The sequence below is a fragment of the Arachis duranensis genome, chromosome 6, assembly GCF_000817695.3.
Source record: "Arachis duranensis cultivar V14167 chromosome 6, aradu.V14167.gnm2.J7QH, whole genome shotgun sequence".
Taxonomy (NCBI): domain Eukaryota; kingdom Viridiplantae; phylum Streptophyta; class Magnoliopsida; order Fabales; family Fabaceae; genus Arachis; species Arachis duranensis.
The window spans coordinates 34,177,099-34,184,012 of record NC_029777.3 but is presented as its reverse complement, the minus strand read 5'-3'; the positions used below and the strand labels follow the sequence as shown (position 1 = coordinate 34,184,012).

The following is a 6,914-nucleotide window of genomic DNA, read 5'->3' as shown; positions in this document are numbered from 1 at the left end:
TTTCCTCCTCAAAAGCTGAGCAAGCTGAGAGTGGATGTTCAAACCTTCAAACAAAAAGATGGTGAATCCCTCTATGAAGCTTGGGAAAGATACAAGCAGTTGACCAAAAGGTGCCCATCTGACATGTTTTCAGAATGGACCATATTAGATATTCTATTATGGTCTATCTGAATTTTTGAAAATGTCATTGGACCATTCTGCAGGTGGATCTATTCACCTAAAGAAAACGCCTGAAGAGGCTCAAGAACTCATTGATATGGTTGCAAACAACCAATTCATGTACACTTCTGAGAGGAATTCCGTGAATAATGGGATACCTCAGAAGAAAGGAGCTCTTGAAATTGATGCTCTGAATGCCATATTGGCTTAGAACAAAGTGTTGACTCAACAGGTCAACATGATCTGGAGAATGCAACATCTCCTGAACCCAATGATTACCCCATTTCTGATCTTACCCATTCTCTTTACTTTCTGCCATTTATTTTCATGCTCATTACCCCAAATCCCCATTTAAGATTCTGCACTTTAATTTCTGTTATTTACTTTCCAATCATTTAAATTTCTGCAAGTTCTCAATCTAAATTCTGTTTAGCTTAACTAGCATATTCTTCTAACTAAAGTTGCTTGACCAATCAATCCTTGTGGGATTTGACCTCACTCTATTGTGAGTTTTACTTGACGACAATTCGGTATACTTGCCGAAGGGAAATTTGTTGAGAGACAAGTTTTCATGCATCAGGAGGGTTCATTATTTTAGAGAAAGGGTTCATGATAGGAAGGTGGTTCTTCTTTGTAAGGGTATGGAGGTGGTGCATATGAAATGTATGGTTCTTGGGAGTATTGATGTTGGAATTGTGGTAGCTCTATGGATTTTTTTACATAATGGTCACAAGGATGAGGTAAGAGTGATTAGTTATATGATGGAAGAGGGTCATAGGAGGGGATTTGGTAAAAAAGGGCTTGTGGGTATGGTTGAGGGCTATGTTGAGGAGGTGGTCCATAGGCATGTGGTGGTGGTTGGTGACACATACAACAAGGACTACAACATCCATTAGATTGATATACATTAGGATTGAAGTTATACCTATTTGAGGCCGAAGGAGGTTGTCGCCAAGAAGATTGTCTATAAGCTTATGGCTCCTCCCAACCTTGATTGTTCCATCCTTGATGCATATTCTCATTGTGATCTCCTCTTTCTACAACATAGTTGTAACCAAACTCATAGCCAAAAGAATGAGAATTCATGTTAGCAAAAGCAATTGAAAACAAAATCTATCAGGAAACAAAGAGAGCCAAATCCTAAAACTAACAAGAACTAACAAAGAAACAAAAGGCAAACATATTCACAATATTCACATATATACAATAACCAATAACAAGGCAAACGTTTGCAATTCTCCGGCAGCGGCGCCATTTTGATAAGTGGAAAATTGATGGTTTAGAATTTCACAATAAGATCTCGTTGCAACTATAGTTTCTAAACCAACAAACAATCCTCTCATACAAAAAAATTGTTTGTCACAAGTAACAAATCCCAATAAAAATAATAACCAAAGTATTTAAACCTCGGGTCGTCTCTCAAAGGAATTGAAGGAAAGTGTTCCTATTATTGGTTATGGGACAAGTATTTTGGGATTTTGGATAAAGGACAAGAAAAGTAAATTGCGAGAATTAAACTAATAGATAAGAAAGCTCTTGGCAAGGAATGAGAACTAGAAGTCCTATCATCATTATCATTGTCAATTGTGATATCAATTGTCCATTGCTCCCACTTAGTCAACCTCTAACTATGAAAGAAAGTCAAGTGGATAAATCAACTTGAGTCCACAAGACCTAGTCAACTCCTAAGGAAAGACTAGCTTTAGTGGAATTTAAATCAATTAGCAACTTTCAATTATTAATCAACAAAAGAGTTTGATAACTCAAGAGTCTCCAATTATTCAACCAAAACCAAGAGGAGAAAAATCTACTCTAACATCCTTCCAAGCATTTTGTCAAACACTTGGAAGGCTTAAAAGGAAAGCAAAGTTAAATTGCAAGAAAAGTTAATCTACAACTAACAATTGCAATAAAATCATCAACAACAAAGCAATTAAGCAATAAGAGAAATCAAAACATGAATTGCATTAAAGAGAAATAGAAGAACAAGAGTGCATCAACAACAAAGTAAACAATTACAAGTAATGAAATACAAAACTAAGAAAGCAAGGATAGAAGAACAAGAAATTTTAAAGGAGAAGTGAATTAAAGCAAGCATTAAACCTAGATCTAAGAAATCCTAATCTACCTCTAACCTAATTCTAGATAGAAGAGAGAGCTTCTCTCTCTAGAAACTATCCTAAAGCATTCCCTCCAAAATCAATTATGACTTCCACCCCTTGACTCCTCTTGATTTCTGCATGAAATGGGCTCAGAAGTGAGTTGGATTTGTGTAACAACCCAACTCCCGGTATGCCATGGTCATACAAGAAGCTAAGCATTACTAAATTGTCCTTCCTAAAATATTAACTATTATTTAATATATGAGACTATTCCTTGTTAGAACGTTGCCAATTTTACGAGTAACTTTTTTTATTTAATTTATATCGTTGCGACTGAGGGAGTAAAATAAATAAACACACACTGATAGAAATAATAAGGAAGCATAAAGAAACATAGAAGCACAAATGATAATATACATCATGTACACGATAACAAAACATGTAGTGTTCAAAAAAGATCAAGTCAGTTTACATCCTTATTATCCTACATAGCTAATATATATACGACACTCCCAGGGCTTGGCCCATACAAAAAGTTGCTAAGCTGGCGCCCAGGCTAGCCTAACCACTCTACAGCTCCTAGCTCTCGGGTGTACTAAGACAAATGAGAGACTAACTAACAGATAATGTTAGACTAGAATGTCATCAAACGAATGCCCCTACTGCGGTCAGACTATATCTACACGTGGCTGTTCAGATGATCATCGTAAGGCTCAACCATCTCCTCATCCTGCTCTACCTCTATATCGGAATCCTCCTCCTCCTCCTCCTCCGCAGCTACAGCTATATGCTCAGAACCACCAGAAGCACTATTGTCACTATGTACAAAACCATTTGCAAGCATAGGTCCGTTCGCGTATACAGGAGCTACCCCGTCATCCAATAGTTCCGACTCATCAGGCTATAGAAAGTCAGGGATCGGTTCAGGGGGAAAGTCCCACTCTGGTGGAATCACAAGTACGTACCCTCCAGCTATCTCTGGCTTGTCGGGAATGATAGGCTCAGGTGCCACCTCATTCAAGGGTTGAGCTGGTATAGGGTGTCCGAAACCATTAGGAAAAGGATGTCCAGGTGCGTTAGGGTGTAGCCAGGATAAGGGAAAGTCGTAGGAAGCGTCAGGATCAAAAAGTGGGCTATACAAAGGATGTTGGAAGGGACGGTTTCGTAATGCGTAATGTCTCATATGAGGCTCCGCACTCAAAATGTAGTAATCATAGTACACTAGATCCTCATAAATGTATAGGTCTTCGACTTCATAGAATATCATGCATGTTTCCATCTGAAGGGGAAGAGAGAGAAGAGGGTAAGAACTGAGGAGTTCTTAGTAGGGTTGGGGTTATTAGTTACGTTCATTTATTTGGGGTCGATTAGTAGACAAATGATAGAATATAGCGAAGTAGTATACAAAAGATAAAGATAGTAAGAGAAAGTAAAGACAACAGAAAGCAGAACCCAAATAAAAGAATACAAGAAAAGAAAACACAGAAATAGCATACAAGTAGACAAACATAAGGAAATAGATCACACATAGAAAGGAATGCAACAGAGGATGATGCGCAGACAAGAATGATGCATGTCTAGCCCTAGCGTAGGCCATGAGCTCATGTGTCGGTTGGCTGCCCAGAATCCCGACATTTATCCAGTCACGAGTAATCCCGATTTCCCGGATACGATTTTTCATTCCAAAATAAATGCGCATATAATAATAGTTACACATTTGAGACAGCCTCTACTTACTGCAGGAAATATATATCTTTATTATATTACTCTTTGATGACTCACATCATCTACCTTCCTTTCTTACATAAAGAAGACCATAAAAGAGCACAAATCTCATTTGATCAGTACAATTCATGCATTATTTGATGAATATTATGGTACACTACTTTGAGATTAGTTGTGCTGAATTGCTGGTGAAAAAGGTGTCAAAAATGGGAAGAAGACAAACAAGAAGCTGGGCGTGTGAGACTGGCGTGTCACTTGGGGGCAAACGCAACAAAAATGCACTGGCGTAGCACGCCAGGAGCTAAGCGTGGCACGCCAGTACTAAATTCCTGAAGGGAGATCCAAGCATGCATGTGGGCGTGGCACGCTAGGGACTAGGCGTGGCACGCTAGTACAAAATTTCAGAGAGCAAAATGGAGGAAACAAAAGGGGCGTGTCCTGCCAGGTTGAGCATGGCACGCCTGACCCATCAACTACTATGGCATGCCACTTGAAGTCGAAGGCGTGGCACGCCCGACTCACTACCTCAAGAAGAACCTCCACTACGGCGTGCCACTTGGTGTCGAAGGCATGGCACGCCAGCTCCAAAAAGTCACTTTAGCGTGCCACTTGAAGACCCAGGCGTGGCACGCCAAGCTTGAAGAGTGCACAAATACACGGGCGTGCCACTTGAGCAGCATGGCATGGCACGCTGGTACAATGATCCAGAGAAGGGGCTGAATGCAATTGAAGACTGGGCGTGCCACTTGAAGTCGAAGGCATGGCACGCCAACCTCTGAACCTCACTTGGGCGTGCCACTTGGTGTCGAAGGCGTGGCACGCCTGTTCCAAAAGGTCACTTTGGCGTGCCACTTGAAGGCCAAGGCGTGGCACGCCACTTACTGGAGCGATACAAGATCATGGGCGTGGCACGCCACCTTTAGGCGTGGCACGCTGGTATATGTTTCCAGAGAGTGTGGAAGAGACTAATTACATGGGGCGTGCCACTTGGTATCGAAGGCGTGGCACGCCAATCACTATTCTTCACTTAGGCGTGCCACTTGAGCAACCAGGCGTGGCACGCCAGTGTCATTCAGAGGCCGAAGCATCATTGGTGCGTTCCACTTGAGTTCGTGGCGTGGCACGCCAAACAGAGGAACCACTCACTCGCAAAGGGGCGTGGCACGCCAGACCCTGGGGGTGCCATGCTAGTGTAACTTTCCAGAGAAGCCTAGCCAAGCACATAACAAGGGCGTGGCATGCCAGACCCTGGGTGTGCCATGCTAGTTCAAGTTTCCAGAGGCAAACGAAGTGGAAAAATCAAAGGGCGTGCCACTTGAGCTCGAAGGCGTGGCACACCAACACAAGAATGCCACTATGGCGTGCCACTTGAGTTCGAAGGCGTGGCACGCCAAGGTTGACAAGGGACGAGCGTGCCACTTGAAGGATTGAGTGTGGCACGCCAAGCCATTTTGAAGGGCACGTGACACGCCGATGAAGCACCAGCCACACGCCAGCTAAAGAGTCACGTTTATTGAGTGTTTTATTTCCCTCAAAAATGTAATTTTCCCTTTTTCACTTTTGTAATTCTTTTATTTTCATTAGGAGTAGTGTAAATACCACCAAAGAGTATTGAAGAGGGGTTAAGCAGTTAGTTCTAAGATCCACTTTTACACACCACTTTTGAGTAATTTTCAAGCTATGAGTAGCTAACTTCCCTCTCATTGAGAGAGGGAGCTCTGTTGTACTTGATGGATTGATAATAGTAAAATTCTTCTTCTCTTCATCTTCTCTTGAATTCCTAGAAGGAATTTCGTTCTTAATGCTTAGTGTTCAATTATCTTGGGAAAGAGATTGAATGCAATTGGGTTTCATGGGAACCTTGGGAAAGGAAACATAAAACCATACTTGAAATCCCTTCTCACATTTGAGTAGATTCTGGGTTTTGGTGATGGGATACGTGACATATAATCCCCCCTCTACCTGGACCTACAAGGGTGTGTGGTATAATCAGGGACCAAGCATATCTCTCTTCATGAGCAATTAGACCAAGGAATTGGCTATTGATCAAGATCTGAGAGATTGAGTCACCAAGGGATTGGGGCTCAATCAATCAAGTTTGCCAAGAGATCAATGAGTTGCATGATTGAAGAATATATAAGCTAGATTTGATCCAAAGAGACAACATCTCCCAATCTCAATGAATTCCCCCATTCTTATCTATCCATTTCTTTACTGCTTAATTTTACATTCAGCAATTCCCCATTCCCATTTACATTCAAGTCATTTATGATTCAGCACTTTACATTCTGCAATTTATAATTCTGCACTTTATTGCTTTTCTTTATATTCTAGTCATTTACATTTATGCCATTTACAATTCTGCACTTCACAATCTTATTGATCCGCTTGACTAATTCATCAATTAATTAAAACTACTTGGATTTGCCAATCTCTGTGGATACGATCCCACTCTACTGTTGGTTATTACTTGGCGATAATTTTGCTGCGCTTGTGGTGCACGAAATTGCAATCACACTTTGCAATCCCGCATAACTAACTAGCAAGTGCACTGCGTCGTCCAAGTAATACCTTACGTGAGTAAGGGTCGATCCCACGGAGATTGTCGGCTTGAAGCAAGCTATGGTTATCTTGTAACTCTTAGTCAGGATATCAAAGATTATCAGGATTGATTGTAAAAAGCAAAAGAACATAAAACAACTACTTGAATTGCAGTGATGGAGAATAGGCTGAGGTTTTGGAGATGCTCTGTCTTCTGAACCTCTGCTTTCCTACTGTCTTCTTCTTCAAACACGCAAGGCTCCTTCCATGGCAAGCTGTATGCAAGGGTTTCACCGTTGTCAGTGGCTACCTCCCATCCTCTCAGTGGAAATGTTCAACGCACCCTGTCACGGCACGGCTATCCATCTGTCGGTTCTCAATCAGGCC

The 6,914-nt window shown here is 41.4% G+C and overlaps 1 non-coding gene across 1 annotated transcript; it reads right to left on the bottom strand.

The window, feature by feature from the left end:
- Positions 1-21: 21 nt before the first annotated feature.
- On the bottom strand, positions 22-125 carry LOC127740458 (small nucleolar RNA R71). The gene has a single exon (XR_008001134.1). It is a non-coding gene; the product is annotated as a small nucleolar RNA R71 (small nucleolar RNA).
- Between the last annotated feature and the right edge of the window lie 6,789 nt (positions 126-6,914).